The sequence below is a fragment of the Dasypus novemcinctus genome, chromosome 7 (assembly GCF_030445035.2).
Source record: "Dasypus novemcinctus isolate mDasNov1 chromosome 7, mDasNov1.1.hap2, whole genome shotgun sequence".
In the NCBI taxonomy this organism is placed as follows: Eukaryota; Metazoa; Chordata; class Mammalia; order Cingulata; family Dasypodidae; genus Dasypus; species Dasypus novemcinctus.
The window spans coordinates 101,338,801-101,355,950 of NC_080679.1; the positions used below are offsets into that span (position 1 = coordinate 101,338,801).

General features: G+C 35.5%; 1 protein-coding gene and 1 pseudogene across 20 annotated transcripts in view; both read right to left on the reverse strand.

The window, feature by feature from the left end:
• The window catches only part of MBD5 (methyl-CpG binding domain protein 5), a 438,647-nt gene that overhangs the window by 200,252 nt on the left and 221,245 nt on the right, over positions 1–17,150 (reverse strand). For 17 of the 20 annotated variants that reach the window (XM_058300948.2, XM_058300950.2, XM_071216443.1 and 14 more), the window contains one exon: positions 2,900–3,041. The gene's annotated coding sequence lies outside the window, so the exon portion shown is untranslated. Of the gene's footprint in view, positions 1–2,197; positions 2,258–2,899; positions 3,042–17,150 lie in introns of all 20 variants that reach the window. The other 3 variants (XM_071216449.1, XM_071216441.1, XM_071216445.1) reach the window with 1 other exon arrangement.
• Positions 15,767–16,213, reverse strand: LOC131279219 (single-stranded DNA-binding protein, mitochondrial pseudogene; annotated as a pseudogene).

The window sequence follows — 17,150 nt, forward strand, 5'->3', positions numbered from 1 at the left end:
CTTCCCTTTAAAGGGTAATGCAATTAATTTCAATTTTGAAGATGGCACTGTGGTCCAAGATCCTTGCCTAACTGTTCTCTCAAAGGTAACAGAAGCTGCCATGAAATTAAAAGCTCAGTGAAATCTTTTGGTACAGGATCATTACAAAATGTTCAGCTGTGAGGGATAAGAAGTGATGGTTTCCCCAAATTTTAGATATGTTAAAATAGTTGCCAAAGTTTTGGGAGAAAAAAATGCTATTATTACTTAAACTAAAAAAAGTTATGAATGGTATTATAATTCTAATCTGAAAAGAAAATAATCCAAACTTCCCATATGTGTCCAAGATAGTTAACAAAAAGCCCTGTTTTCAAATATGGATATTTAGTATCTGTCATTTAAACCCCTGTGTGGTAGTTTTATATTATTTATGAATTCCAAAAAGGAGATATTGGTTATGTTTGTAAATTGGTCCGTTCCTTTGGGTGTGATACTTTTTGATTGTATTAGATTCAGCTGAGATGCCTTTGGTTAAAGTATGTTAAGATTAGGGCTTTAATTTGACTGTTACTAGGGCATGCAGGGTTAAGTCCCCGTCCCGCCTTGGTAGGCTATATAAATGGATACTCAATCAAGAACACATAGAAGGAGATACACAGGAGAAGAAAAGAGGAATACAGGCAGTTACTTTGACATGGCAGAGGCCCCAGGAAGAGAGATGAGCCTAACTGTCAATAGTTGACCTTGTGAAGAGACGAGAGCAGCTGAGCCTGGAAAGAAACATGCTCCAGGAAAAGAGATAAACCTTATGCCAGCCTACAGCTGAGATCTGCAGAAGGTGGATTAAGAGGGAAGAGGAAGGCTGAACTCTTGCAGACGTCGCCTGTCATCTTGTGTCAACATATGGCAACAGACTTTGGGTGAGGAAATATCCCTTACGGTACCTTGAGTTGGACTCTTTAAGGCCTTGTGACTGTAAGCTTCTACCCCTATTATCCTTTATAAAAGCCAACAGAGTTCTGGTACTTTATACATCAGTATCCCTTTGGCTGACTAATACACTCTATTTTTTATTTAGGGATATAATTTTGCAGTTTGGTATTATGCGTGACTCTAGGTAAGGGTAAAGGCAGTTTAAAATAATTTATGACATGCAACAGTGATTAAAAAAAAAGGTAAAAAAGAGAGAGGGAAGGAGGGAATGAAGAAGGGAAGGAGGGGGTGAAGGGGAGAGAGTGAGCGTGTGTGCCATACTTATATAAATTGCCGTATTAGAGGACACTTTTTTGCTTTCATTAAAATCCAGGAAATATTTTCATAGTGGTTACAGTTAAAAATGACAACTGAGGGAGTGTTGAGTTCCTTGCCTGGGGAGCTCTATCACATTCCTCCAACGGAACAGCAACAATCCCTCAAGTGCAATGGCAAAGACCAATAAAGACAGATGGTCCAACAATGAGCCCTTGATACTGATGGCTATGATTATAAGCCTGTGCACCTGAAATATGAACTAGGCCTAGAGCTGCAGGGTGCCTAAGAGTTACCTCCTGACAGCCTCCATGTTGCTCAAATGTGACCACTCTCTAAGCCAAACTCAGCATGTAAATGCATTACCTTCCTCTCAGCTTGGGACATGACTCCCAGGGATAAGCCTCCCTGGTGCCGAGGGATTACTACAAAGTACCAGCTGATGATGTAACTAGAAAAAGACCTTCAATAAAAGGGTCAACCCAGATCAGCAGAATATCTCAGCCTACATGTAATATCAGGTGTTAAAAACTGCTTTTTGACTTTGGATAAAAGGGGGAAATGGAAAGGACAAATGAGTTTATATGGCTCTAAGTCTCCAAAAAAGGTCGGGAGGTCATCATAGGGGTAACGCTTACGCACGCCTCAGTAGGGTAGAGACAGCCAAAGTAGATAGAAGGCCAGATACTGGTTCTCCTGAGGGCTGCAGAGACCCAGAAGTTCTATGGTCATGGTACATGGCTCTGGAGTTCAGTACTATGTCAGTTGGCCCCACTTTGGAGTTTGTGTTCCTGAGCGTGATGGAGTTGGGCTCAGATATGACCTTTCTACACATGCCTCTTCTTTACTTTTACTGGACCTGTGGTTGGTGCTGGGGTTGGAGACATGAATCTCTGGACTGTCCATGTGATACCCAGGCCCTGAGCCTCAGCAGACTTGCAACAACTACCCTATGGTTTATTGGACTTACCCCAGCCAGCTAACGGGGAGGTGAAGAAGGTCAACCACCACACCAGGGAGCCAAGAGTGCCTACAATCGCAAGCAGGAGAATTGTATCCATCATCCATGTGGAATCTAAGCCCCCTCTTGATATAGAGGGGGAGTGGACATAACCATCCCAGGGTCCACTGGAACTGAGGAATAGAGTATGGATTAGAGTGGACTTACTGGTGTTCTATTGTGGAACTATTGTGATTAGCAATGGAAGAAATTGTAGCATTGATGTGGAGAAAGTGGACATGGTAGCTGCTGAGGGTAGGGAGAGGGAAGAAGAGATATGATGTGGGGGCATTTTCAGGACTGGAGTTGTCCTGGATGGTACTGCAGGGACAGATGCTGGACACTGTATGTCCTGCCATGGCCCACTGGGTAGACTGGGGGAGTGTAAGTTACAATGGAAACCACTATTGACATGGTGCAGCAGTGCTCCAAAATGTATTCACCAAATGCAATGTATGTGCCATGATGATGAAAGAGGTTGTTGATGTGGGAGGAGTGGGGTGAGGGGGTGGGGGACCTCATATTTTTGGGGGACCTCATATTTTTTTTTAATGTAACATGTAAAAAAAAATAAAGTAGAGGAAGAAAAATAAAGCCCAGGAAAATTCTACTTGCTTCAATATACTTAATAATATACTAGAAAATTCATAGCACAAATATTTCTTTGCTTGCCTCAAAAAATTTGCTGACATCCTCTGTGGTCATTTGCCAAGGAGGCCATTCCTCTGTTTCATGGAATTAGAGAAGTATCAGGAGACTATGGATTGATGGAAAATTTCTGCATTCCTTGCTTCTGGTATTTATTTCCTCGGTCCTGTTAAAAAGGAAATAAGGACAGATTTACTAATTTTGAAGATACAGATAGTTCTGTATTTGTTCATATTTAAGTAAATTTTGAGATTTTTAGGAGGTCCCACTTATAATTATAGAAATCTGGAGCCAAAATACACAGAATTTGCTAAATTTATGGCTACAAGCCAGAAAAAGCCATATCAGTGGGGTAATTCAATTCTCCTATTTTACACTACAGGAAACTGAAATCAAGAGAGGTTAAACAACTCAAACAATGTTGCAGCCAGTCAGCAGTAGAGCCAGCAGGAGAAACCAGTTTTGATTACTCTAAGTTTAGGGCTTTTTCCTCTATGTCTCTTTATGAAGATAGAGAGAGAGATGAAGCCAGGCTATTTTATCAACCCTAATAATTAGAGTAAGACCTAGAACAAGAGAAAAATACATGATAGTTTAACAATATTTAGATTATTAATACATAGCACTATACTTGCTCAATGGATATCTAAGAGATATTATTTTATCAAGATACAATTAAGATTTTTTTTATTATGAAGTTCCTAAAAGATCAGTCACCATTAAACTTCTGAATTTCTTCATGATCATTTATTTTTTCCAGTCTTTACTTCCACAATCAATTATCCACATAGGATATACAACACAGTGATCTTTTCACAAGGAAAATTGGATTTAAGATACTCCCTTGCTCAAAACCCTTCAGCAATTTTCCACAATATTTTTTTATAAGATGCAAAGGCCTTATCCTTGCCTCAGATTATTGGGTCCCTGGTTACCTCTCTGACCTCCTATCTGATTAATCTTCCCCTTGCTGGGCATTCAACAATCTTATGGGCCTTCCTGGCCTTCCTCATATATGCTAATCACACTTCAGATTCTTAGTCTTCCGTCAGACTGGAATACCTTTCCTCACACAGTCACATGTCTGTTCTCTGTGAATGAAACTCTCCCTTTTTCCTTGAGAGCTGCATGGCTTGCTTCAGGAATCTGCTCAAATGCCAAGTCTCAAAGAGGCCTTTTCTTACTACTCTAGTTAAACAACGTATCCAATCTCCTTTGGTCCTCATTCTTGATATCCATATATTCTACGTTCCCATTTGTAGTATTTATAATTTCTAGGTATTATATAAGCTCTCAATCCCTTTGGCGGCGAGATATATTTTGGAATTAAGAATTTGTTAGAGTTTTGAAAGGTCATATATGCATTGTAACTATTTAACACTCCCACAAAGGTCTGAGACAGCACCCTGAAATCAAATATGTTAATACCTCTAAAACAAAACATATAAATATTCATCCTATGGGAGATTTTAAAAGAGAATATATGAATAATCTCATATCAGTTTTAATATGAAACAAATTAAGATGATGTCAAGGTTTACCACCTCCACCATATGAGCTGCAAAAACTGTTTTCAGAGCTTTTTGGTTTTGGAATTGCAGACAAGGGATTATGGAACAGACTACGTATTAATATTATGAGAATGGAGGTGTTTTCCCCCTGCTGTATGCCTACTGCCTAAAAGTTAATAAGGGGAAGTGTATATGGTTCAACTGATAGAGCGTCCTGTCTACCATATGGAGGGTCCAGGATTTGATCCCCAGGACCTCCTGACCCGTGCGGTAAGCTGGCCCATGTGGAGTGCTGCTGTGCGCAAGGAGTGCCACGCCATGCAGGGGCGCCCCTGTGTACGGGTGCCCCATATGCAAAAAGTACGGCCCGTAAGGAGAGCTGCCCTGTGTGGGAAAAGTGCAGCCGGCCCAGGAGTGGCGCCGCACACACTGAGAGCTGACTCAGAAAGATGATGGAACAAAAAAGAGACGCAGTTTCCCAGTGCCACCGGATAATGCAAGTGGACACAGAAGAATGCACAGTGAATGGACACGGAGAGCAGGCAATGGGGGGGGGGGAAGGGGAGTGGAATAAAGAAAATAAATCTCAAAAAAAAGTTAATAAGTACTTAATAAATATTAAATGAATAGATGAGGACTTCTGTAAAGATTAGTTTTTCCTATATCTTTGTTTTTTCATTATAAGTAAATCTTTATAGTCCCCTCTCAATTTAAGGAATAGTTTAAAAAAACTTCTAAGAGCATCTTAAAATTACTTCTTCTTTTGAGGTTCATTCAAAGGCCAAAAAAATAAAATACACAATAAATGGCATTTAGATAAAAATACAGGAAACACCATCTGGACTGTGTGATACAGTGGTAAAAGTTTTCAAATAAAATTCTGGAGATCTAGGTTTGTGTCCTTGCACTCGCTTATTCTATTTAACCACTTCTCATTATACGCAATCCTGACTTTCACTCTGAGAATATGCTCAATTAGTCCAAAGAAGATGAGAGACATGCGGCACAGACCTAGACACATCCTATATCCAGAAGCAAATCCCAGCCCAGATCAGACCTAGTGCAGCTTAATCACAGATGCCTGGGCAAGATATACTTAGTTGGTATGCCAGAGAGATTTTGTGGTTGTCAGTATTATAGTAACAGTTCATTCATAAACCTTTTTTACAGATAATGCCAACGAAGGGCAGAGATTCAGTAAGTTGCCCAAACTTTCACGGCAACTTAAGTAGTAGAGGTGGGATCTGAAGATATGCAAGTCTAGTTCTAGGGCCTTCACTCTTAACCCCTAATTATACTGCCACTAAACTCTACTACTATATGTTAATAAATCACTAATTAATATGTGATTAGATGATCAGGCATATATAATTCATAATTATAATCACAGACTAATTGTTAGTAGACAAAGTTGTCTTGCAATTTGGAGTGAGATGTTTCACCTTGAGAAATTAATAATTGTAAAATAAAAGCACTGTTTTCTGGAATCAGATTAATAAGACTACATAATAAAAATCTCTTGGGAAGGCTTCCCAGATCACCCTGCTATAAAACAGCAGCCCTTAATGCTCATGGTTCCACTATTTGATTCCCCATTCTCGTCCTGGCTGACCAACTCAGGTCTGGATCCTTGATCCAAGCTGGGTGAGTCAGCTTTCTCTCCTAAAATTTAAAATTTGACCCCATGGCTGAGAACCCCATAAACATCTACTCTGGAGAAAGCTCATGTTGCCAGCTGGGGATATTCCTTTCTTTCCTACCACTCAGTTCCATGAGATACTCCAGTATCCTTCCAGACAAATACCCTTTTTAAAAAGCTTGTCAAAGACTGTTTTTCTTCTTGCATCCAAAAGAACTTTAGCCAAAATAGGCTAAAAATATCCACTGTTCTTTCTATTGTAATTTAAAGTACAGAGGAAGGATTTCTTAAAGATGGGACTAAATAAAGCTTACATTTGTTTTACATCCTATCAAAATAATTTTGTAATTTATGGTTATGGACAGTGTGTCTCCAACATTAGTTGGAAATTCTTCCGTATTTTTAACAACAGTCCATGAACTCCCAAGGGGTCTGGGGCTAGAACTATATTTCAAGACAGCTTAATAAAGAAGATTTCCTTTGTAATCCTATATATTTTATTTTATGCCTTTAAAAATTGTTTGCTTATAATGACCTTTCTTTACTCTTTTTGATTATAGAAAGCATTATCAAAACACATGGGATATTTGTGTTTCTGGTTCACTCTGCAAAAAATTATGAGACCCAAATACATTCCAGACACTGTTTTGGGTACTGGGGAATATAGCAGTACCCCAAAAGCCCCTGCTCTCATAGAGTAGTGATGAGAATGAATATGTAGCATGCAATTTTTAAATATTCATAGTACTGTTAGTAATGAACCTGCCACATCCACCACAGTGAGGACACAAAGGTAGCTTGAAAGTGTGAAGCTATGGAAGCAAAATGCTAGGGTTAAATTTAGATGCAAATGTTAGCCTAAACATAATTTTCAAGAGGGGTATATCAGCACATAATGGGAGCCCTGCCAAAAATCATATATAATAGTAAATAATAAAGTGCAACCAATACGAAACACAGCAAGATTTATGTTACACTTTACCTCAGCAGTGATTTCTTACCTATAATTCCAATATGACCTCTTAGTGGCCCTTTGAGACAAGCAGGTGAGAAAATGGAGCTTCAGAGGGTTGAGAAACTTGCTCCATTTGAGTAGTGATAGAACCAGGGCTAAAGCCTAGTACCTCGTCTCCCAATTTTATTTCCATCGCACCACACTCTATCATATAAGCCAAAGACAAGTAGTTTAATAGCAATTAGTGTTACAACTTCTTATTATTTACTTTTCTTAGCTAGTTGTGAAGCCAGACAGAGAAGCAACATTATAGGGGTCAAACAGAAGCTGCTTGCAACAAATTGAACACTGTCTGTTATCAGGTATAAACTCAAATCAGTAAGATGTTTGGGATGATGTGATGTAATTGTTAGTTGAAAAATTTAAGTTATTAAAAGTTTAAGTTATTAAAAGTTTTCCCTAGTTGGAAGACTTAAACCATCTAGAGGAGGGGTTGGCAAACTTCTGATTGTAGACCAAATCTGGTCTGTCCCCTATTTTTTATGGCCCATGAGCCAAGAATGGTTTTCACATTTTAAAATACTTAAAAAAATATCAAAAGAAAAATATTTCATGCCACCTGAAAATTATATGAAATTCAAATAAGGTTGGAACACAGTCACACTCCTTTGTTTATTGCCAATGGCTGCTTTTGCACTGCAATGACATTGCTGAACAGATACACACAGATATTCTGACCTGTAATAATACTATGAGATTAAAAATTGTGTTCCTTTGTAAGCCTAAAGTATTAGGTCTTGTAGCAGTTTGATATTATGGATGAATTCCAAAAAGAAATATTAGATTATGTTTGAAAACTGGTCTTTTCCTCTGGGCTTATGAGATTATACTAGATTCAGAGATTTACATGATTACTTAATCAAGTAAACCTCTTGTGTCAGTAGGGCATTGAGTACCCACCCACAGGTGAGTACTCACAGATAAAAGGCATGGCAAAAGACAGAGTTGGGAGTTTTTAATGTTGGGGGTTTAATGTTGGAGTTTGATGCCGAAGCTGGAGCCCCAGGGAGAGAAACATAGCTGTTCGCCTGATAGTCTACAGCTGACCTTGTGAACAGAAGCGCTGAGTCCAGAAGAACCCCAGGAAGGCTGAACCCTTGCAGATGTTGGCAGCCATCTTGCTCCAACACGTGAAAATAGACTTTGGTGAGGGAACTAACTTATGCTTTATAGTGGCCTGGTATCTGTTAAGCTCTTACCCCAAATAAATACCCTTTATAAAAACCAACCAATTTCTGGTATTTTGCATCAGCACCCCTTTGGCTGACTAATACAGGTCTTTTACAGAAGAAGTTTTCTGATACCTGATCTAGAGGGTCATAAAGTTTTTCAAGGGGTTCATAATGTTAAAGGCAGTCATGACATCTATTTAAACTTATAAACATAAAATTTAATTGCTATACCGTTATTTAAATATTTCTTCCCCTTAAAATGGAATGTTTTGAGAGAGGCCTGAGGAGTATACTCGTAGCTCAGCCCCTCAGCCAGCTGATCACTTGGATATTATATAGACTTAAATAGTTTAATTCTCAGTTCTACATGTTGAAATTTACTTCCACATGGATTTCTGGTTAAAGATAGCAAACACAAAGAAACTGTGAATAACATATAACTAATAAGAAGCAAAAAAATCCTACGTAGTCTGTAAACCTGCTTCAAGAGGACCATCATCATATCAATAAGTTGTGTTTAATCAAAAGGCATCACTAGAAGTCTTAAATATTTTAAAAGTCAGTATTAAAAAAATATGAAGTTTTTCTTAATCTTAAGCAAAATTTTCTCTTATTTAGAAATTCAAACTATTTTTATTTCTGAATGACTAAAAGAACTCCAAAAGATCAGATCATATAATCAGTTTTGTGCCTACTTTTAATGCAGTGACTTTTAATTAGTTTTCTTTGGGGGTGAGATATAGGACTTTAGAAACTTTATTTTATTCTAGGGGTTTTAATACTGACTATCAGTATTTATTTTGAGGTTTAAGTTGTCCCAGACCTCGTCAGTAGGATCTCCTTCAAGTGAGTTTTTTGTTTGTTTGAAATGTAGTCATTCTTTGAATACTTCCATACTTTCTGGCTGACAACATGTTCAAGGTTCACCTTGGACTTTTCTTTGCCCCATAGCTGAAAGGAGGAATATCTCTCAGGTGATCTGATATCTTTTAGTGGGGAATGTTATGCCATTACTCCTGGGATGCCATTGCTTTTAAGTCTTTACTGAATCAGACAGTTGGGCAAGCTGGTGCAGGATTCAGGAATGCTAGTCAGTACTCAGGTGCAGAGATGGGGGTATGAGCGTTGTCTGGATGTGAGGAAGCATGGAATATGTGGACTTGGCTAGAGAGGGAAGGGGCCATATAGAAAGACAGGCAGGAACAGCTGTTGAGTTCTCCAGGAGAGGTGAAATGCTAGGGATTCCTGAATTGAGAGAGACTATGATTTTATTTATTCCTTCTCTAATGCTCTTCCTTTTTAAAAGTAGATCTGAGTTTCTAATCTGTATCACTTTCCTTTTCTCTAAAGAATTTCTTTTAATATTTCTTCAAGGTAGGTCTACTAGTGACAAGTTCTCTCAGTTTTTGTCTGTCTGAGAAAGTATTTATTCTTCACTTTTTTTTTTTCATTTTTTTATTACCTTTTTTTTTTTTTTAAAGATACATAGATCTACCCTTCACTTTTGAAAGATAATTTCACTGGATACAGAATTCTAGATTCGTAGGTTTCTTTTTCTTTTTTCATAAATGAATGAACAAACATATTGAATACAAACTTTTTGCCAGGTAGTGTGGAAAAAAGCAAAGAAACAGTTCTTTGCTTTTGAGAAGTTTATAGACTGGTGGCTGGAAAAGAGTCAAGTAACAGAGATGGTTAAAATACCATCTCATAGAGAGAAGTTCTCTGATAAAGTAAGATGCTTATGGATGTAAAGAAGCTATAATAATATAATCTAGAATAAAAATCAACTCAGTTTTTGGTGAGAGGACAGAAAAGAGAGAATAAGAGATATTAATTAAGTAGACTTCACTGTGCATATGGACCAATTAGATGAGGGAGATTTAAAATGATTGCCAAAAAGGATGCCCTGTACTTAGGGATATAAGGAGAAGGAAGGAAAGATCTAGTGAATGCTTACCTTGAAGAAAAGGAAAAATCAAATATTCTCTATAGAACAAATCCTTCCCTCTTAATTTCCAGATATTCTATCTAATCCCTCATCCAAAACCTTTGGGAACCAGATGTTTTGGAATTAACAATGTTTTAAAGAGTTTTGATGGGTAAGTTTAAATTCATTATGACCATTAAATAACCATATAGAAATAAGAAAATCCCAGAAGTTTTTAAAAGTCTAGAACATACACCAAAGACCAAACTAAACCACTATAATTACACTGAAGATTAACAACTGATTTAAAAAAAATGGATTACTGACAACTAATAAATGGATAACACAAGTATGTTATAGCCACACAATGGAATATTCTTTGAATATAAAAAAGAATGCAGTTCTAATACATACTACAACATGGATGAAGCTTGAAAACATGATTCTAAGTGAAAGGAGTCAGACACAAAAGGCCACATGTTGTATGATTCTATTTATATGAAATGTCCAGAATAGGCAAATCAATAGAGACAGAAAGTAGACTAGTGGTTGCCTAGAGTTGGGGTGGGGAGTGACTACTAAGGGTACAATGCTGCTTTTGGGGGTAATGAAAATATTCTGGAATTAGACAGTGATGTTTGATGTACAACATTGTGACTATACTAAAATCGACCAAATTGCATACTTTTGAATGGTGAATTTTATGTTTTATGAATTACATCTCAATTAAGCTGTTATATTTTTAAAAAGAATGAATCTATATTTTATGAGAGAATGTTCAATATTTAAAGTATTTAAAATAAGCAGCCAAGATAATTTTTTTTTTTCATATTTCTTTAATGCTATTACCAAGGCTGGAGATTGTTTTTTTTTTTTCTTTTTTTCTTTCTTTTTTTTCAAATGTTACATTAAAAAAATATGAGGTCCCCATATACCCCCCACACCCCCAAGATAAATTATAGTAGGAAAAATATTTCTGTTGTGACTGTGAATAACCACATCAATCTTATAATATCCATCTAGAAGAAAATAATAGAGTTCTTTGGATAGTTTGCAATTAAAAATCTAAATATGGAATATATTTAATTAGTATGGATAAATAAACATAGTAAAATAATAAATTAATAAAATAAATTTGGGGGGAATGGATGTAGCTCAAGTGGTTGAGCGCCTGATTCCCACATTCGAGGTCCTGGGGTCAATCCCTGGTACCTCCTAAAAAAAATAAAAATAAACCTGAGCTAGACTGTAGAATGTCCTTACTTCAAAGACACGAAGTCCACTACAATCTACATTGTTTGCATTTGGTTTTCAGATGTATGTTCTAGCAGGCTTGTGCTGAATATTTACTCATTAGAATTCCTAATTTGGCTTGATGATTGAGGCATGAAGATTTGCTGAATGACCTTTTCTGTTGGCATATCACAGCTCATCTGCCATGGGTAAAGAGAGAAATTTACTTTAGCAGATTGGGAAACTTTATACTGAATTTACAACTGTATACTCTTCTTCTTCTTGTATGTGAGAGTGTTTGTATGTATATGAAAGTAAATGATCTAAGGAGAATATTTTAGAGCATAAATGTAACATAAATACAACTGAGAGTTTAGAAGAATAAGAAACATGAAGTAGGAAGAAACCAAAACATCTTAATATTCATAGAAAATAAATTATAATAGGATAAAATTCTTACCACATTGCCAACGTTTCTTTAGCTTTCTAAGTTAGTTTAAAAAAAATTTTATGTGCTTTCTTCACATGGAATAATATAAGTAAAAGAACCAAGTAAGCTTTGATTTATAAATATAACATAGTAATATCATTACTAGATTCTAGTATATGAATATGAGCCAAATACAAGTAGCTCTCAATATTTACCTCAATATGAGGTAAATCACAACAACTTAAAATTTTTATTTTGCCATTTTAAGATCATAATAAAGTACAAATTATTTAAAAGTTTGATAATATAAAAATACAGTATAAAATATAATTGGATATATGTAATTTAGCAAAATGTGACCTTGACAATCATTTTATAAAGCATACTAATCCTTTAATAGACTGTGAAATCACGGGTTATGTTTGAAGTGTTAGAAAATAAGCATTCAGCAGCCTTTCATAAATGGTACACCTTTAACAGTGGAGGCTGAAAGAGATAATGGGTAGGATTTACATATGTATATAATACGTATATAAGATAACAGGAGCTATTGCTTTGTATGAAAATCAGTCTGTAGGTTTTATTTAGAATCTTGGAAATCTGGTTAATGCTTGCAGCTGGAAATAACAGTTTTGCAACTTTTTTTTTTTTTTAATGAAAATAGTATTAAAAGCCATTAAAAAAAAAGGTAGCTGTGATACAAGCCCCAGGAAACCCACCCACCCAAAGAGCCAAAGAATAGTTCCTGTGACATTCCGCCTTCCTCCATTTAGTCCCTCTGGGAAATCTACCACCAAGCTGGGGGACCTCACCCCAACAAAATTATAAGCGTTGTTAGGTTTTTGTGTAAGACTTGCTGTAGCATGGCTAGCTGTGCTGGTGATTCCTAACCACCCATGGCTACCAGCTACACTGAGGTTGTAACAGCATTTTTACTTTCTGTACAACAAAAGAAGCTTTGTAAATAAAATCTTAACATTTTGAAAAAAAAAAAAAGCCATTAAATAATTTACAGTAATACTGTGATCAGTTAGTATTTGTTAAGCTTCTTGAAGGCTGCATTAGAATTTTAGTTTGAATTTAAAAGCAATGAAAACTAATGCCTCCTTTCAAGAGTAGTTTTTATTTTATATTGCTAATTAATACATCAAACTAAAATCTCAAACACAGAATATATATAATAAAATGGTCATGTGTAGCAAACTCAGTTATATAATCACTACTTAAAGAAAAACGATTAATCATAAAGAAAAGAAAATCTGGGGAATGAAGAGTTCATATACATGAGTAACAGGCAAAAGGAATCTATAAAAATAATTCTAATGGTCAAGTGGTGTTTATAACTGACTTTGGGAAAAAAACCCAGAAATGTAGATACCTAAAAACTAAAATTATGTAGTAAAATCACAAAATTGTTTCCAGTCACACATTTCATCTAGAAGAAATAAGCTTATAATAACTTTAAGCCTATTAAAGTAGTTATTTGGTGAAGCAAAATCACAGTACAATGTGCATAATTTATTTCATGTCTTTCAGCTCACATGACACACAACTATATAAAATTAACTGATTAATTAAATGTGGAATGAAGGAAAAGTTCTATAGACATTCTCAATTGTACAATATTTTCAAGTACCATACACAGGAACTAAACTATAACTGGACAATGAAAAGTAAAAATAAACAGATTTGTACAACAAACAAGAACCACAGACTAACCAAGGTATATACCATTTGCATTCTCACATAATGTCATCCTTTCCTTCTAGTATGCTCTTCTCTTGACTTTTTCATTCTCCAAACCCTCCTCATGTCTTAACACCTAGCCCAAGCCCTCTCTCTCCCAGAATGTGCATCCTATTGTCTCCAGCTGTCTTGGTTAAGAAGTATCGCTCAAAAATCGTTAAGATAGAGCAAAAAGCAAACTACTTTTCCTCCTATTATAGAGATATAACTATTTTTAAAGCCATTTTTAAATATACATAAAGTAATTCATGTTCATGGTAAAGTTCAAGGACCAAAAATGGTATAAAGTGAAAAATAAAAACCCCATCTCTTCTCTCAAAGATAAACACTATCAATAATTTCTTGTGTGCCTCATTCTAGAGATTTTATACACCTGTATTAGAAGTGTTTGGGGTCAAACATATGTAGAAAGTCATTATCTTTCAGATTTTATAAAGACAATCCCTTGCATTTACTGCATATTGCCTAACACCAGCCAATGGGATCTAAGCAGCACCTCCTAATCAAACACATTAATATTTCTATAGTGAATAATCACCTTTCAATATAAAGTGTATATTAATTTCATATATTCAGAAATAGCTTTTTAAAAAAATCAATTTTATTGATACATATTAATAAAGCCACAATTCATCCAAAATTGCACAATCAATGGTATTTGGTATAATCCCATATTGTGCATTCATCACTTTAATCATTACTAGAGCACTTTCATTATCTCAACAATAATAATGATAATAAACAAAAACCAGACAAACAAACAAACAAGAAAATTCTTCACCTCTCAATCTGTTTCCCCTGCTGTACATAGCTGATGCTTCTCGCTATTCTTGAAAATTATTTATTAAGCAGTTTTATTGAGATATATTCACATACCATACAATCTATCCAAAGTGTATAATCACAATATTGTGAATTCACCACCACAAAAAATTTCAGAAAAATTTCATTACTCCAAAATGAAAAATTCCACACCACTTAGCGTTCCTTGCCCAGTCCTACATAACCACTAATCTAACTTCATCTTTATAAATTGATTTATATTTACATTTTATAAAAATGGAATAATACAATATACAGTACTTTGTTGTCTGGTTTCTTTCACTTAGCATAATTTTTTGTCTGATATTAACATTTTGTAGTATGAACATACATTCAGCTTCAAATAAAAGTGGTCTTGTATATGCAATTTTACTATGCTATATAGTTCCATGTTACATTTTTTAGTTTTCCTTTTAGTAATATACATGACCTTAGATTTTCCCTTTAAACCACTCTCATACTCATATAATTGTACTGCTAGTTACAAACACTATGTTGGTCTTTCATCTTTACTATTCATTTTCATAGGTTAACACACATTCTTTTTACCAGTATTGTACAAGTTAACCCTCAGGTTTCCATTATCTTACTAACCTCTTTCTATTTTCTGGTGACCCATATTCAAGTTATTAACTCCATGAGATTACACAATATACTTAGCTCATAGTAGCACAATCATACAGTATTTGTCCTTTTTCTATCGGCTTAAATTCATGACAATCTCAAGTGGGCCTTTAATGCTTCTAGGTCAGTTAAGTTTTACCACCAAATGAATTTGGGGAAAAAGAAACTTTAGGATTCAAAGCTTTTTGTCTTTTGGAATGCAACTATGGATCCCTACTAACTCTACCCATGGCAAGCAATATCCTACCAGATATTTTTAATAATGAATAAATTGTTACCTTTTATTAATTCATGTTTCACTGTGAACAAAATGCAATCTAGTTCTCAGTGATATTCAATGAGTGCAGTGACTGAAATCTGTAGAAAATACTATACATTTCTCTCTCAATGATACAGGTAGTAATTTAGCACCCACTAGTAAAAACCTCATGTCTGAGTAGTTTTTGGCTTTGGGCATACTTCCTACAAGCAGTTTTTATATAGAATCCAGGTAGTGTGTCAAGTAAAGATTTTCCAACAGATGGCATGTGGTATTTTCATTCAATGTCTTTAATCAATGTCTTCAATATCACACCTTGATGAGCTTCCAGAAGCATCTTATATTTCTAATTTGGTGCTGATTTTAGCTTATTGATTATTCACATCCTTTACATGTTTTTTTTTTTAATGTAAAAGAATATTTTAATTCTTGTCCATAGAAATTATAAAGACTATACATGATTTGGAAATGACACTGTACCAATCAACAGACAAAGAAGAATCATCCATTCTATGCCTTCTCTTTTATCTGGTCACTCAAAAATATGATGTTATCAACTATGATTGTTGTTGCCTGTCGTCTCACATTATTTTTATCCATGTATTCACCATAGTCTACTTTTCCTTCCACATAAATTCGAGAACCCATTTCAACATATTGATAGGCTACATCTCTGAGACCTGGCTGGAATACTGATATTCTGTGCCATGTTGTTTTTCGACTAGCATCACCCATTTGGTAATCTTCACTTTCCCCTGATCGCCACATCCCATTTGTTGCTAGAGAAAACATTGTGACTGGATTTTTTCTTTCCACCTGTCTCATGACAGGGTCCTGACCCACTCGCCCAAGTAACTGCACACGATTTAGAGATCTTTCAAGAACCAAACTGCTAGCTACGTTGGACTCGTTTCTTACAAACTGATGAAGTACCTGTAATACAGGTCTTCGAAACATGGCTTCTATATTTTCTTTTCTTACAATTTACAAGTTTCCGCAGACTCGCGTCCTTCCATCCAGCCTCCCCTTTACATGTTTTATATGACCTTTGACATTTCCTTCCTCTCATTTTCTTTTCGTGTTTTTTTTTTTATGTTCTCATATTTGCTCATTAGAGATTAGATGTGGCTTATAACCCATTGCTCTTCTAATATTTCATAAGCATTTGCTCCATAGTTTCATAAAGTTCTTACACATTAATGCTTTTAAACATTTAAGTAAATAAATGCTCAGAAACACAATTCATATAACAATTTTACATGCAGTAAAGTTAAAAATAAGTAACACGTTTAATGTTAGACTATATAAAATCTAAACTTAATTTTTAAAAGATTAAGTCAGCCAGCACTCAGAAATGCATTCATCTTAAAAATGTTCACTTACCTATCTGTCATCTCAGTTTCATAGTTGAGACCTACCTTATATTTGCCACTGGCTAATATAGAGAAACAACAGAACACTGGCTGCTCACACATTTACTCTCTAGAATGATCATATGAAAAATATGTTCAGCTTAAGCTCGGGATAACATACAAATGTTTTGTATAAATATAAATAAATCTATATTTACCTCCTTCTAAAAATTATTCAAATGAGAACGTTCTATCTATAGTGTTCTAGAACTTACTTTTTCTACCCTTGCCCTCCACACCCCCATGAGCCTATTTGTAACACAGAAGTCAGCATGAGCATTTTAAAATTCAAGTTGGATCCTATTATTCCTCTGCTAAAATAAACAAACAAACTCAAATGGACATCATCTTCTGATCTCATCTCCTACCACTGTCCCTCTGAATCCATGCAAGCCACAATGGCCTCTTACTCTTTCTTTAAAACATCTGGCATGCTTCTGCTTCTCTCTCAAGGCATTTATACTGGCTGTGTTCTCCACCTG